The following is a 16,575-nucleotide window of genomic DNA, read 5'->3' as shown; positions in this document are numbered from 1 at the left end:
CCTCCTTCCCTCTATCCCTCCATCCCTCTCTCCCTCCATCCCTCTCTCCCTCCATCCCTCTCTCCCTCCATCCCTCTCTATCCCTCCATCCCTCTCTCCCTCCATCCCTCTATCCATCCATCCCTCTCTCCCTCCATCCCTCTCTCCCTCCTTCCCTCTCTCCCTCCATCCCTCTCTCCCTCCATCCCTCTCTCCCTCCATCCCTCTCTCCCTCCATCCCTCTCTCCCTCCATCCCTCTATCCCTCCCTCTCGCTCTTTTAGGACTGGAACCTGACCTGGTACACCCCCCACCCAGACCTGACCCAGTGTTTCCAGCATACAGTCCTGGTGTGGTTCCCCTGTATGTACCTGTGGTCCTGCGGTCCTCTCTACCTGGTCTACCTCTGGTTCACTGACCAGGGTGGCATCTCTCTGACCAGCCTCTGCTGTGCCAAGACTGTGAGTGTCTGTTTCACACCGACACACACACACACACACACACACACACACACACACACACACACAGACACACACACACAGACACACACTCGGACACACCCCTTACAGAAAAAAACATGTTTTCACAGTTTAATGTTATCACATGTTGCTTTACATGTTGTCTACTGAAGGCAGTGGGTAACAGGAGCCCAAACCTCTCCTGCTGTCATATCATATGAATTCAAGAGAAAGTCAGATCAGTTCGTTTCAACTCAGTCTTCCCAGTGAGTATAACGTCATTATAACCAGTGTTGCTGACTGGGTTGACAGATCAGTTCATTTGACAACAACACAGCCTTCCCAGTAAGTGACTGGGTTGTGTGACTGGTCTTCAGTAGAAGTAGGTAGTCCTTTCTCCTCCTGTTTTAGTGGAAAACCAAAATAATACAAATCAATTACTAACAACCAACAGAAAATATTACATCTATATCCTGCCACCATCTGACATATTACATCTATATCCTGCTACCATCTGACATATTACATCTATATCCTGCTACCATCTGACAGAAAATATTACATCTATATCCTGCTACCATCTGACATATTACATCTATATCCTGCTACCATATTACATCTATATCCTGCTACCATATGACAGAACATATTTACATTTACATTTTAGTCATTTAGCAGACGCTGACAGAACATATTACATCTACATTCTTATCAGGATATTTATTGATCCTAGGAAGAATACCGTGTTTGTTTATAATTCCCCCCCCCCCCCCCCCTCATTGTGTGTGTTTAAACTAACTCCTGTCCCCTCTCTGTAGGTGCTGGGTCTGTGTTTGGCATCCTTTGGCTTCCTAGAGGTTTTCTACCTGTTGGTGGAGAGGAGTGCAGAGATACACCAACACATGGTCTTCCTGCTTAGCCCTGTTATACGCAGCCTTACTATGGTAAGGAGAGGGAGGGAGGGAGGGAGGGAGGGAGGGAGGGAGGGAGGGAGGGAGGGAGGGATGAAGAGGGAGAGAGAGAGAGGGAATGAGGGAGAGAGAGATCTAAAGGTAGTCATGGAGAGAAAAGTATATAGAGAGAGAAAAAGGTAGGCAGAGAGACAGAGAGAGAAGGAGAGAGAGAGAGCTAGAAGGAGAGCTCGTTTCAACACAACTCCCCCAAAATAACCTGCCTACTGTACTCAGACACTATACTGAACTACGACCACCCTGACAAACTGAACCCTGAGTCGGAGCCAAGTGTGTCAGGGACAAGGTCCTATCAGTTAGGGAAACAGACACAGACAGACAACATAAACTGTGAACTATCCATAGCCGTGGTTGGTGCTGAAGACACCACAGTATAACACGTTACAGTTAGGGAGCTTTATAAAGACACACACACACACACACACAGACAAGATACCAAACTGAGAGCTTTTTAAAACACAGGAACACCAGATACCTAACAGAGATCTTGTAGGAAAGACTGTGAATTAATAGTAGTTCATCACATCAGTGAAGTTAGTTCATCATATCAGAGAAGTTAGTTCATCATATCAGAGAAGTTAGTTCATCATATCAGAGAAGTTAGTTAATCATATCAGAGAAGTTAGTTCATCATATCAGAGAAGTTAGTTAATCATATCAGAGAAGTTAGTTCATCATATCAGAGAAGTTAGGTCATCATATCAGAGAAGTTTGTTCATCATATCAGAGAAGTTAGTTCATCATATCAGAGAAGTTAGTTCATCATATCAGAGAAGTTAGTTCATCATATCAGAGAAGTTAGTTCATCATGTCAGTGAAGTTAGTTCATCATATCAGAGAAGTTAGTTCATCATATCAGAGAAGTTAGTTCATCATATCAGAGAAGTTAGTTCATCATATCAGAGAAGTTAGTTCATCATATCAGAGAAGTTAGTTCATCATATCAGAGAAGTTAATTCATCATATCAGAGAAGTTAGTTCATCATATCAGAGAAGTTAGTTCATCATATCAGTGAAGTTAGTTCATCATATCAGAGAAGTTAGTTCATCATATCAGAGAAGTTAGTTAATCATATCAGTGAAGTTAGTTCATCATGTCAGTGAAGTTAGTTCATCATATCAGTGAAGTTAGTTCATCATATCAGAGAAGTTAGTTCATCATATCAGAGAAGTTAGTTCATCATATCAGAGAAGTTAGTTCATCATATCAGAGAAGTTAGTTCATCATATCAGAGAAGTTAGTTCATCATATCAGTGAAGTTAGTTCATCATATCAGTGAAGTTAGTTCATCATATCAGTGAAGTTAGTTCATCATATCAGTGAAGTTAGTTCATCATATCAGAGAAGTTAGTTCATCATATCAGTGAAGTTAGTTCATCATGTCAGTGAAGTTAGTTGATCATATCAGAGAAGTTAGTTCATCATGTCAGTGAAGTTAGTTCATCATATCAGAGAAGTTAGTTCATCATATCAGAGAAGTTAGTTCATCATGTCAGAGAAGTTAGTTCATCACATCAGAGAAGTTAGTTCATCATATCAGTGAAGTTAGTTCATCATATCAGAGAAATTAGTTCATCATGTCAGTGAAGTTAGTTCATCATATCAGAGAAGTTAGTTCATCATATCAGAGAAGTTAGTTCATCATATCAGTGAAGTTAGTTCATCATATCAGTGACGTTAGTTCATCATATCAGTGAAGTTAGTTCATCATATCAGAGAAGTTAGTTCATCATATCAGAGAAGTTAGTTCATCATATCAGTGAAGTTAGTTCATCATATCAGAGAAGTTAGTTCATCATATCAGAGAAGTTAGTTCATCATGTCAGAGAAGTTAGTTCATCACATCAGAGAAGTTAGTTCATCATATCAGTGAAGTTAGTTCATCATATCAGAGAAATTAGTTCATCATGTCAGTGAAGTTAGTTCATCATGTCAGTGAAGTTAGTTCATCATATCAGAGAAGTTAGTTCATCATATCAGAGAAGTTAGTTCATCATGTCAGAGAAGTTAGTTCATCACATCAGAGAAGTTAGTTCATCATATCAGTGAAGTTAGTTCATCATATCAGAGAAATTAGTTCATCATGTCAGTGAAGTTAGTTCATCATATCAGAGAAGTTAGTTCATCATGTCAGTGAAGTTAGTTCATCATATCAGAGAAGTTAGTTCATCAAATCAGAGAAGTTAGTTCATCATGTCAGAGAAGTTAGTTCATCACATCAGAGAAGTTAGTTCATCATATCAGTGAAGTTAGTTCATCATATCAGAGAAATTAGTTCATCATGTCAGTGAAGTTAGTTCATCATATCAGAGAAGTTAGTTCATCATATCAGAGAAGTTAGTTCATCATATCAGAGAAGTTAGTTCATCATATCAGAGAAGTTAGTTCATCATATCAGTGAAGTTAGTTCATCATATCAGAGAAGTTAGTTCATCATATCAGAGAAGTTAGTTAATCATATCAGTGAAGTTAGTTCATCATGTCAGTGAAGTTAGTTCATCATATCAGTGAAGTTAGTTCATCATATCAGAGAAGTTAGTTCATCATATCAGAGAAGTTAGTTCATCATATCAGAGAAGTTAGTTCATCATATCAGAGAAGTTAGTTCATCATATCAGAGAAGTTAGTTCATCATATCAGTGAAGTTAGTTCATCATATCAGTGAAGTTAGTTCATCATATCAGTGAAGTTAGTTCATCATATCAGTGAAGTTAGTTCATCATATCAGAGAAGTTAGTTCATCATATCAGTGAAGTTAGTTCATCATGTCAGTGAAGTTAGTTCATCATATCAGAGAAGTTAGTTCATCATGTCAGTGAAGTTAGTTCATCATATCAGAGAAGTTAGTTCATCATATCAGAGAAGTTAGTTCATCATGTCAGAGAAGTTAGTTCATCACATCAGAGAAGTTAGTTCATCATATCAGTGAAGTTAGTTCATCATATCAGAGAAATTAGTTCATCATGTCAGTGAAGTTAGTTCATCATATCAGAGAAGTTAGTTCATCATATCAGAGAAGTTAGTTCATCATATCAGTGAAGTTAGTTCATCATATCAGTGAAGTTAGTTCATCATATCAGTGAAGTTAGTTCATCATATCAGAGAAGTTAGTTCGTCACATCAGAGAAGTTAGTTCATCATATCAGTGAAGTTAGTTCATCATATCAGAGAAGTTAGTTCATCATATCAGAGAAGTTAGTTCATCATATCAGTGAAGTTAGTTCATCATATCAGAGAAATTAGTTCATCATGTCAGTGAAGTTAGTTCATCATATCAGAGAAGTTAGTTCATCATGTCAGTGAAGTTAGTTCATCATATCAGAGAAGTTAGTTCATCATATCAGAGAAGTTAGTTCATCATGTCAGAGAAGTTAGTTCATCACATCAGAGAAGTTAGTTCATCATATCAGTGAAGTTAGTTCATCATATCAGAGAAATTAGTTCATCATGTCAGTGAAGTTAGTTCATCATATCAGAGAAGTTAGTTCATCATATCAGAGAAGTTAGTTCATCATATCAGAGAAGTTAGTTCATCATATCAGAGAAGTTAGTTCATCATATCAGTGAAGTTAGTTCATCATATCAGAGAAGTTAGTTCATCATATCAGAGAAGTTAGTTAATCATATCAGTGAAGTTAGTTCATCATGTCAGTGAAGTTAGTTCATCATATCAGTGAAGTTAGTTCATCATATCAGAGAAGTTAGTTCATCATATCAGAGAAGTTAGTTCATCATATCAGAGAAGTTAGTTCATCATATCAGAGAAGTTAGTTCATCATATCAGAGAAGTTAGTTCATCATATCAGTGAAGTTAGTTCATCATATCAGTGAAGTTAGTTCATCATATCAGTGAAGTTAGTTCATCATATCAGTGAAGTTAGTTCATCATATCAGAGAAGTTAGTTCATCATATCAGTGAAGTTAGTTCATCATGTCAGTGAAGTTAGTTCATCATATCAGAGAAGTTAGTTCATCATGTCAGTGAAGTTAGTTCATCATATCAGAGAAGTTAGTTCATCATATCAGAGAAGTTAGTTCATCATGTCAGAGAAGTTAGTTCATCACATCAGAGAAGTTAGTTCATCATATCAGTGAAGTTAGTTCATCATATCAGAGAAATTAGTTCATCATGTCAGTGAAGTTAGTTCATCATATCAGAGAAGTTAGTTCATCATATCAGAGAAGTTAGTTCATCATATCAGTGAAGTTAGTTCATCATATCAGTGAAGTTAGTTCATCATATCAGTGAAGTTAGTTCATCATATCAGAGAAGTTAGTTCGTCACATCAGAGAAGTTAGTTCATCATATCAGTGAAGTTAGTTCATCATATCAGAGAAGTTAGTTCATCATATCAGTGAAGTTAGTTCATCATATCAGAGAAGTTAGTTCATCATATCAGAGAAGTTAGTTAATCATATCAGAGAAGTTAGTTCATCATATCAGAGAAGTTAGTTCATCATATCAGTGAAGTTAGTTCATCATGTCAGAGCTGTTGCTCTGCCCACCGCTGAAGTGGATGCTGGGTGATCTCCGGCTAAGACAAGAAGATGCAGCTGAAGGGAAGTGAGAGAAGTCAAATCACAGAGTTGCAGCCATCCTGTGTCTTCCCACAAGTTAGTAGTTGTGTGTTAGCCGCCAAGGCCAGTGTCTGTACTTGCAGATATCTGTCAATCAAAGCCTTAAAGAGCCCTGCCCATGTACTACGTCCACTGTTGCTGTGCTGTTCAGCGTCATTAAACCTCCTCCACCGTGATTCTCTGTCTTGTCATCTGTGTCCTTACCAGCACATGGGGCGAACACATAACTGTTATTACTGCACTGTCGGAGCTAGAAGTACAAGCATTTCGCTACACCCGCTATAACATCTGCTAAACACGCGTATTTGACAAATAACATTTGATTTGATAAAGTATAACCTAACCTACAGAATATACAGTCCACCAAGTCCTCAGTTACACGTCTTTTAGCAGAAACTCAGCTAACCAATAGACTGAGGGTTATAGCTAGACCTGCATACTATTATATAGAATCTTTCAAATAGTTTTAGCTTTTGCTCTAGCCTGATTGGAGTTCTTAATGGGTGGGATTTGCAGTTTTGGGACTATTCTATTGGACCATTAAGCCAGGCAAACTCAATCAAGCACAGATGAAGTATTTGAAATGATTTCAAACGGTATTTGAACCCAGGTCTGGTTCTAGCACTGCCTTCCAGACATAAACCAATACAGCAGGGAGTTCCCCAACTGGCGGCCCGCGGGTGGTTTTATTTGGCCCGCGGGTGGTTTAATTTGGCCTGCGGGTGGTTTAATTTGGCCTGCGGGTGGTTTTATTTGGCCCGCGGGTGGTTTTATTTGGCCCGCGGGTGGTTTTATTTGGCCTGCGGGTGGTTTTATTTGGCCCGCGGGTGGTTTAATTTGGCCTGCGGGTGGTTTTATTTGGCCCGCGGGTGGTTTAATTTGGCCTGCGGGTGGTTTTATTTGCACCAATCTCTTCTTGTCAATCTCTTCTGGCCAACCTCTTCTGGTCAATCTCTTTTGGTCAATCTCTTCTGGTCAATCTCTTCTGGTCAATCTCTTCTGGTCAATCTCTTCTGGCCAATCTCTTCTGGTCAATCTCTCCATCTCTTCATCTCATCTCTCTCCCTCTCCTCCTTCTCTCTCCCCAGCTCCTGGCGGTGTGTGTGATCCAGTGGGAGAGGATGAAGGGATGCCGTTCTTCCATTCTTCTCTTCCTCTTCTGGACTCTGGCAGTGGTCTGCTCCCTCGTTCCTCTCAGAGCCAACATACAGCAGATTATAGAAGAGGTGTGTGTGCGTGTGTACACTGTGTGAATGTGCGTGTGCTCGTGCATGTGCGTGTGTGTGTCTGAGGTCTAAATGTCTATCGCGCTGAGGGCAGCGGAGGCTTTTCCAGGCAGATAGCAGAAGCCACATTCTCCTCCATCTCTCTATCTCTCCATCCGTCTCCTGCTGTGTCACCCCCTCTTTACGCCAACACAGACAGCAATCAACATCTGGTTCCCTCACACAAATATGGCCCTAAATCTCACAAAGACACTCTATGCATTATCTACAGTATATATGTGGCATATGGAGGGCTTGGGTGTGTAATTACTTTCTGTTTGTCATGGGCGGGTTAGTCTAGTCCCAGGGTTCATTGGGTTCATTGTGGTCCTCTGTAGCTCAACTGGTAGAGCACGGCGCAGCGGAGGCTTTTCCAGGCAGATAGCAGAAGCCACATTCTCCTCCATCTCTCTATCTCTCCATCCGTCTCCTGCTGTGTCACCCCCTCTTTACGCCAACACAGACAGCAATCAACATCTGGTTCCCTCACACAAATATGGCCCTAAATCTCACAAAGACACTCTATGCATTATCTACAGTATATATGTGGCATATGGAGGGCTTGGGTGTGTAATTACTTTCTGTTTGTCATGGGCGGGTTAGTCTAGTCCCAGGGTTCATTGGGTTCATTGTGGTCCTCTGTAGCTCAACTGGTAGAGCACGGCGCTTGTAACGCCAAGGTAGTGGGTTCGATCCCCGGGACCACCCATATACAAAAATGTATGCACGCATGACTGTAAGTCGCTTTGGATAAAAGCGTCTGCTAAATGGCATATTATTATTATTATTATATTATAAGGTAACACATCAAATCTGTTATAGTAGATGCATTGCGTGGTTGAGGTGGCTGACGTGCTTGGTTTAACACACACAAACATGCACAAACAACGTAGCGTTGTTGAATGCAGAACCAGTTAGGCTAACAGGCTATAGGTCCAGTAGGAACCAGTTAGGCTAACAGGCTATAGATCCAGTAGGAACCAGTTAGGTTAACAGGCTATAGGTCCAGTGGGAACCAGTTAGGTTAACAGGCTTTAAGTCTAGTTGGAACCAGTTTGGCTAACAGGCTATAAGTCCAGTAGGAACCAGTTTGGCTAACAGGCTATAGGTCCAGTAGGAACCAGTTAGGTTAACAGGCTATAGGTCCAGTAGGAACCAGTTAGGTTAACAGGCTATAAGTCTAGTAGGAACCAGTTTGGCTAACAGGCTATAAGTCCAGTAGGAACCAGTTTGGCTAACAGGCTATAGGTCCAGTAGGAACCAGTTTGGCTAACAGGCTATAGGTCCAGTAGGAACCAGTTTGGCTAACAGGCTATAGGTCCAGTATGAGCCAGTTTGGCTAACAGGCTATAGGTCCAGTAGGAACCAGTTTGGCTAACAGGCTATAGGTCCAGTAGGAACCAGTTTGGCTAACAGGCTATAGGTCCAGTATGAACCAGTTTGGCTAACAGGCTATAGGTCCAGTAGGAACCAGTTAGGTTAACAGGCTATAGGTCCAGTAGGAAACAGTTAGGTTAACAGGCTATAAGTCTAGTAGGAACCAGTTTGGCTAACAGGCTATAGGTCCAGTATGAACCAGTTTGGCTAACAGGCTATAGGTCCAGTAAAAAAAGAGAAGAGAATGTTGCTTATTTCTGTCTCAGCAGGACACAAGATAGATACACTGTACGCAGAGCAACACACACACACACACACAAACGTTGGTTTTTACTATCCGAGCGTTCTGACCTAACAACAGCAGTCAAGCACCCAAGCTAACTGGCTAATGTTGGTTAGCTACTTCCAGACAATTTTACTCACCCTAGCAGAGCTGGTTAGGCTGTTTTTATGTTATTCAGAGCGTTGGTGTATGCTTTTTTGCCAAAGTTTACTGACACTGGCCATGTTCAACAGGTGTTGAGCGTTCGTAAATTCGTCAGTTATTCTGCACTCTGGCACACTCAGACGAGAGTGCTCTGAAATCGGAGTAGATAGCCAGAGCGAATTTACCAGCTACGTCTATCGACAGTTGTCGCAGTGACATCATAAACATTCTATTGAAATAGTTACTTGGAGAGTAAAGTATTTTGTTTAGACATGTAGCTAGCTAGCTAAACCGTAATCCCAACTCATAACGTTACTACCCTGCATGAATTTGCAGGTAGCTAACCAACCAGGTTCAATGTTAGCTAGCTAACATTTGGCTATAACTAGCAATGCAAATGGCTCTGAGATACGAATAATATTACTACACAGACCATACATGTAACGTTAGCTTGCTAGCCAGCCAGCTAAAGTTAGCTAGCTAGCTAACGGTACATTTTAACTTGAAATTAAAACGACTTTCTGACTAAATTAAAAAACATGTAATATCTGAAAATGTAGCTAGCTAGACTATCTTACCCGTATACATGGATGGACGCTTCTCCCTCTCTGTCACGGATGCCGTGGTTGCCATGGTTGCCCTCAGTTTGAAGATGTAATCAGGAGACAGGTGTTTTACACAACTTCCTTCTGTGTGTTCTCTTTTTGACTCCGTCTGCATATTTGCAATGAAACGCCAGATTTTTCTCCATCTCCTTAGCTATCATACTCTAATTACACTGATTTCAAAACTCGGTCCTCCAGAAAACTGGTGAGCAACACTTATGCAGTTCTACTACGTGATATAAAAAAAAAAAAAAGCCAGGTTAGAAGGATTACCTACACATACTGACCAGCTCATGTTATAGACAGAAGAGTGCTAGATGGCAGACCAATCCGAATTAGTCTCTCGGCATGTCCAGCCCACTCATTATCTCAGCCAATCATGGCAAGCGGGAAGGTTGCTGTCTTTTTCCGTGGCTAAACCAACTAGGTTCGTAATTTAATTTTAAAAAATCTCTCTCTCTCTCTCTCTCTCTCTCTCTCTCTCTGTCTCTCTCTCTCTCTCTCTCTCTCTCTCTCTCTCTCTCTCTCTCTCTCTCTCTCTCTCTCTCTCTCTCTCTCTCTCTCTCTCTCTCTCTCTCTCTCTCTCTCTCTCTCCCTCACCATCACCCTCTCTCACATTCAGTCAATAACCAATCACCCTCTTCCTGTGTTGTAGGGGTTCTTCACAGACGCGATGCGCTTCATAGCATTCTTCGTCTACTTCTCCCTACAGCTGACCCTGCTCATCCTCAGCTGCTTCTCTGACCAGCGCCCCAGCACAGAGACACACACCTACAGAAAGGTAGACCCCCAGCACAGACAAACACACCTACAGAAAGGTAGACCCCCAGCACAGAGACACACACCTACAGAAAGGTAGACCCCCAACACAGACAAACACACCTACAGAAAGGTACCCAGCACAGACAAACACACCTACAGAAAGGTAGACCCCCAACACAGACAAACACACCTACAGAAAGGTAGACCCCCAGCACAGAGACACACACCTAGAGAAAGGTAGACCCCCGACACAGACAAACACACCTACAGAAAGGTAGACCCCCAGCACAGACAAACACACCTACAGAAAGGTACCCAGCACAGACAAACACACCTACAGAAAGGTAGACCCCCAACACAGACAAACACACCTACAGAAAGGTAGACCCCCAGCACAGAGACACACACCTAGAGAAAGGTAGACCCCCGACACAGACAAACACACCTACAGAAAGGTAGACCCCCAGCACAGACAAACACACCTACAGAAAGGTAGACCCCCAGCACAGAGACACGCACCTACAGAAAGGTAGACCCCCAGCACAGAGACACACACCTACAGAAAGGTAGACCCCCAGCACAGAGACACACACCTAGAGAAAGGTAGACCCCCAGCACAGAGACGCACACCTACAGAAAGGTAGACCCCCAACACAGACAAACACACCTACAGAAAGGTAGACCCCCAACACAGACAAACACACCTACAGAAAGGTACCCAGCACAGACAAACACACCTACAGAAAGGTAGACCCCCAACACAGAGACACACACCTACAGAAAGGTAGACCCCCAACACAGCCAAACACACCTACAGAAAGGTAGACCCCCAACACAGACAAACACACCTACAGAAAGGTAGACCCCCAACACAGACAAACACACCTACAGAAAGGTAGACCCCCAGCACAGAGACACACACCTACAGAAAGGTAGACCCCCAGCACAGAGACACACACCTAGAGAAAGGTAGACCCCCAACACAGACAAACACACCTACAGAAAGGTAGACCCCCAACACAGACAAACACACCTACAGAAAGGTAGACCCCCAACACAGACAAACACACCTACAGAAAGGTAGACCCCCAACACAGACAAACACACCTACAGAAAGGTAGACCCCCAACACAGAGACACACACCTACAGAAAGGTAGACCCCCAGCACAGAGACACACACCTACAGAAAGGTAGACCCCCAACACAGACAAACACACCTACAGAAAGGTAGGAGTAGGAGTGAGGCTAGAAATCTGAAAGGGTTTTTAGTAGTCAGCTTTATATCTTTATTTGAATAGAATCAGGGTTGAATGAAGACACTAAGACCAGGACTCATTCCAGACTGCATTGACAGACAAACACACTGCTCTTCTCCAGGCCATGTAGGAAGTGCCTTATAAAGGTCCATTTACACTTGAGCCGACATCCGCAGCATTTATCATGAATGGGATCTCCACGAAGGTCGGAGAAATTCCCTTTACAAGGCGTATTGTGGGTAGCTCAGTGCGCAGTGGTGAAACACGCTTTCACAGTGGTAGAAGGTGCTTTCACAGAGGTAGAAGGTGCTTTCACAGTGGTAGAAGGTGCTTTCACAGTGGTAGAAGGTGCTTTCACAGTGGTAGAAGGTGCTTTCACAGTGGTAGAAGGTGCTTTCACAGAGGTAGAAGGTGCTTTCACAGAGGTAGAAGGTGCTTTCACAGTGGTAGAAGGTGCTTTCACAGTGGTAGAAGGTGCTTTCACAGAGGTAGAAGGTGCTTTCACAGTGGTAGAAGGTGCTTTGAATGAATCTGGGCCTAAGACCCTGTGTGTTATCCCCTACAGAACCCCTGTCCAGTGGAGGACGCCTCTTTCCTATCTAAGATGCTCTTCTGGTGGTTTGGAGAGTAAGACTGCCTTCAATTGTTACACTTATGGATATACGATGTGTAATTATAGGGGAAACTGAATAATCAATATATGATGGATATAAGATGTGTAATTATAGGGGAAACTGAATAATCAATATATGATTGATATAAGATGTGTAATTATAGGGGAAACTGAATAATCAATATATGATGGATATAAGATGTGTAATTATAGGGGAAACTGAATAATCAATATATGATGGATATAAGATGTGTAATTATAGGGGAAACTCCCTCCCTCCCTCCCTCCCTCCTTCCCTCCCTCCTCCTCTCTACTCCCTCCTCCTCCTCCCCCTCTCCTTCTCCCTCCTCCTCCTCTCTCTCCTCCCTCTCCTCCTCCTCCTCCCCCTCTCCTTCTCCCTCCCCCTCCTCTCTTCTCCCTCCTCCTCCTCCCCCCTCCCTCCCGTCTCCCTCATCCCTCTCTCAGGTTGGTTATTAGGGGTTATCGTACTCCCCTGCAGGCAGAGGATCTCTGGTGTCTTAGAGAAGAAGACTCTTCAGACTGTATCATAGCAGACCTGGAGAAAGACTGGGCCAGGGAGTGTACTGAACTACAACAGTAAGACTACTACACTACACCCTACACACTACACACTACCCCCTACACCCTACACACTACACCCTACACACTGCACACTACACACTACACACTACACCCTACACCCTACACACTACACCCTACACACTACACCCTACACACTGCACACTACAACCTACACACTACACCCTTCATACGATGGGTACTAAGCTGACAGAGCAGACCCATATGTTTACCATCTAACCTCCTCTCTCTTTTCTCTCTCCCCCCACCCCCTCCCTCCAACAGAAAGGAGCGTAGTCTGTCTGGCTCCCGTCCTGCAGGTCCTACACTGACAGAACACATCCAGCTGTTGAAGAAGCTGAGACAGGATCAGAGCTCAGGGTTCTGTCTCTTCAGGGTTCTGGCTCGGCGCTTCGGACCTTTCTTCATCAAAGGGACCCTCTTCATCATCTTCCACGACGCCTTCATGTTCTCCATACCACAGGTGCTCAGGTGAGAACCAGGAGAGAGTGTATTGACCCTGATCAAATGTAACACACTACGTTGACCCAGGAGACAGTGTCAGGACCCTGATCAAATGTAGCACACTACGTTGACCCAGGAGAGAGTGTATGGACCCAAAACACTACCTGGTTCCCAAAATGGCACCCTCATTTACACACCCTACAAAACACTACCTGGTTCCCAAATGGCACCCTCATTTACACACCCTACAAAACACTGGCTGAGTCCCAAATGGCTCCCTGGTGCCTCAAAACAGGGGTGTAGCAGTATACAGCCCAACGATTCAAGTGTTTTCTGTTTCTCCGTTTCTCTCTCTAACACAGCGTCATTAAAAACCATGTTTTTCTCCTCCACCTCTAGCCTCCTCCTGGGGTTCATGCGTGACCAGGACAGCGACATGTGGAAGGCTTTATGTTTGCCTTCCTGTTGTTCCTCCTGTCCAGCCTCCAGTCCCTGTTCAACCACCAGTACATGTACTCCTGCTTCACCGTGGGAATGAGGTCAAGACTGCTGTCATGGGCCTGGTCTACAGGAAGGTATGGAGAGAAAGAGAACGTTTTTTTTATTACATTACAGAGTATCAATGGCAGCAAGGCTGAATGAAAAAATTATTTAATACAATTTGCACATTTTATACAGGAGTAAACACACACGAATGATCAAACGACAACATACAAAGTGACGACTATATATCCCACCGACCCACAGGGGAGGGCTTCAGATAGAAATTGCACAAGTGTCCAAATATGGGATCTAGTCTAGAGTTTGTGCAGTCTGGTCAACTCTTATGGACTCCCGACTAGACTAAGGTATGGTGGTTAGGGTTGACAATTACAGAAATGTTCCCAAAATTCCCAAGTTTTCCTGAAAATCCTGGTTGGAGATTCCCGGATTCCCTGCGTATTTAGGAAAACCTCTAAGTTTTTAGAAAGTTACCAGAATTTTGAACTGTATGGTGGTTGACTGTCATGTTTCTCCCTCCCCTCTGTAGTCTCTAGTGATCAGTAGTGCAGCACGGCGGTCCTTTACCGTGGGAGAGATCATTACCTCTCTCTCTCTCTCTCTCTCTCTCTCTCTCTCTCTCTCTCTCTCTCTCTCTCTCTCTCTCTCTCTTCTCTCTCTCTCTCTCTCTCTCTCTCTCTCTCTCTCTCCCCTCCTCCCTCCCTCTGCAGTCTCTAGTGATCAGCAGTGCAGCACGACAGTCCTGTACCGTGGGAGAGATAGTTAACCTGGTGTCAGCCGACACTCAGAAGCTCATGGACATGGTAGTCTACTTCAACGCTGTGTGGGTGGCTCCCATCGAGATAGTTCTCTGTCTCTTCTTCCTGTGGCAGGTAGATACACACACACAAGTACACACACACACACACACACACACACACACACACAGGAACACACTATTCTTACCCCTCTCCTCTCCTGTATCTACAGCGTCTGGGTCCCGTCAGCCCTAGCTGGCATCGCCACGGTGATCCTTATCTTTCCTCTCAACGGCTTCATTGCCAAGATGAGGAGCAAGCTGCAGGTCAGTTAACACACACACACACACACACACATTTGTTTTACTATCCTCGTGAGGACCAAACAACTGATTCCCCATTCAAAATCCTAAATTTACCCCCATACCTTAAACATTTACGAGCGACTTACATACATTTTGTATGCGTCCCCCGTAACAATCGAACCCACAACCCTGGCGTTGCACCAACTGAGCCACAAGGGCCCACACCCTAACCCTAATTGTAACCCTAACCTAATTGTAACCCTAACCCTAGACCTAACCCCTAAGCCTAAAATAATATTTTTCCTTGTGGGGACCGGCAGTGTGGTTGGATGCTATGAAGAAACATAGCATCCAACCACACTGCTCTTTGTAATTGGGTATTAAAGCTATTGTAATGTACATGCAAACCCTATAATTGCATAAAACTGTACAGATGTAATTGACCTGATTTATCTAACCTTTCTTTAATAAGGTCATAAAGAACTCATTCTCTTTAATACAAATAGACTACATTTCTTCTAAAAATGTTCTATAGTAAACATGAACTTCAACTGGATATAGTATTTTTATTCTGCATTCCTTATTCCATATTCCGTGTTCTGAATTCCATATTCCGTACTAATTCCCTACTCTGTGTTCCCGGGTGGGTGGGTGTCGTTCCCAGGAAGTCCAGATGCGCTATACAGACAGCAGGATCAAACTGATGAATGAGATCCTGAGTGGGATTAAGATCTGAAGTTCTATGCCTGGGAAAGGGCCTTCCTGGAGAGGGTTCTGGGTACCGGGAGAAAGAACTCAATGCCCTGAAGAGATCCCAGGTCCTCTACTCCATCTCCTTCGCCTCCTTCAACTCCTCATCCTTCCTGGTGAGTTACGACCTGTCGTAGAGCCTTTGTAAGCCTGTCATAAACATTACAGGCTTATCACGATCAATACATTATCAATACTCCATCTCCACTTAACTCCTAACCTGTTTCCTGACCTGTTGTTCACCGACCTGTAAGGCTGTAAGGCTGTGACTACATAAGGCTAAATAACCTATCATAAGGATGTCATAACCCTTCATAAGGCTGTCATAACCATGTCCTGTGCTCCTACAGATAGCGTTCGCCATGTTCGGCGTCTACGTCCTCATTGACGACAAGAACATCCTCGACACCCAGAAGGTGTTTGTTTCCATGGCGCTCATCAACATTCTGAAGACGCCCCTCAGCCAGTTGCCCTTCGCTATGAGCACCACCATGCAGGTCAGTCAGGGGTCACGCCATGGTGATGTCATCACTAAGGGACCAAACAAAACAATGTTGTCCTGGCAACGTTTATAATTACCGGATGATTGAAAATCATTTGAAATATCTTTCATGATAGTATTTGTGTGTGCAGGCCATCGTCTCTCTGAGGCGTCCTGGGAAAGTTCCTGTGCCAGGATGAGCTGAAGCCTGACAACGTAGATAGAGAACCATACAGCCCTGGTGAGAACTCACACTCACACACTCACACTCACACACTCACACTCACACACACTCACACACTCACTCTCTCACACTCACACTCACAAACTACATATCTCTCTTTCTCTACCCTCCTCTCTCTCTCTCTCTCTCTCTCTCTCTCTCTCTCTCTCTCTCTCTCTCTCTCTCTCTCTCTCTCTCTCTCTCTCTCTCTCTTCTCTCTCTCTCTCTCTCTCTCTCTCTCT

The 16,575-nt window shown here is 43.4% G+C and overlaps 1 pseudogene across 1 annotated transcript; it reads left to right on the top strand.

Moving 5' to 3' along the window:
- The first annotated feature begins 343 nt into the window (after positions 1-343).
- Positions 344-16,351, top strand: LOC311116959 (multidrug resistance-associated protein 1-like; annotated as a pseudogene). Its single transcript has 13 exons — positions 344-439; positions 1,255-1,380; positions 7,075-7,212; positions 10,316-10,441; positions 12,245-12,306; positions 12,758-12,889; positions 13,157-13,363; positions 13,736-13,911; positions 14,548-14,709; positions 14,807-14,900; positions 15,544-15,745; positions 15,980-16,126; positions 16,263-16,351. The product of its transcript is annotated as a multidrug resistance-associated protein 1-like (transcript).
- The last annotated feature ends 224 nt before the right edge of the window (positions 16,352-16,575 follow it).

The sequence above is a fragment of the Coregonus lavaretus genome (genome assembly GCF_964263955.1).
Source record: "Coregonus lavaretus genome assembly, contig: HAP1_SCAFFOLD_1549, whole genome shotgun sequence".
Lineage (NCBI taxonomy): Eukaryota > Metazoa > Chordata > Actinopteri > Salmoniformes > Salmonidae > Coregonus > Coregonus lavaretus.
This window is presented reverse-complemented; position numbering and strand designations above follow the sequence as displayed.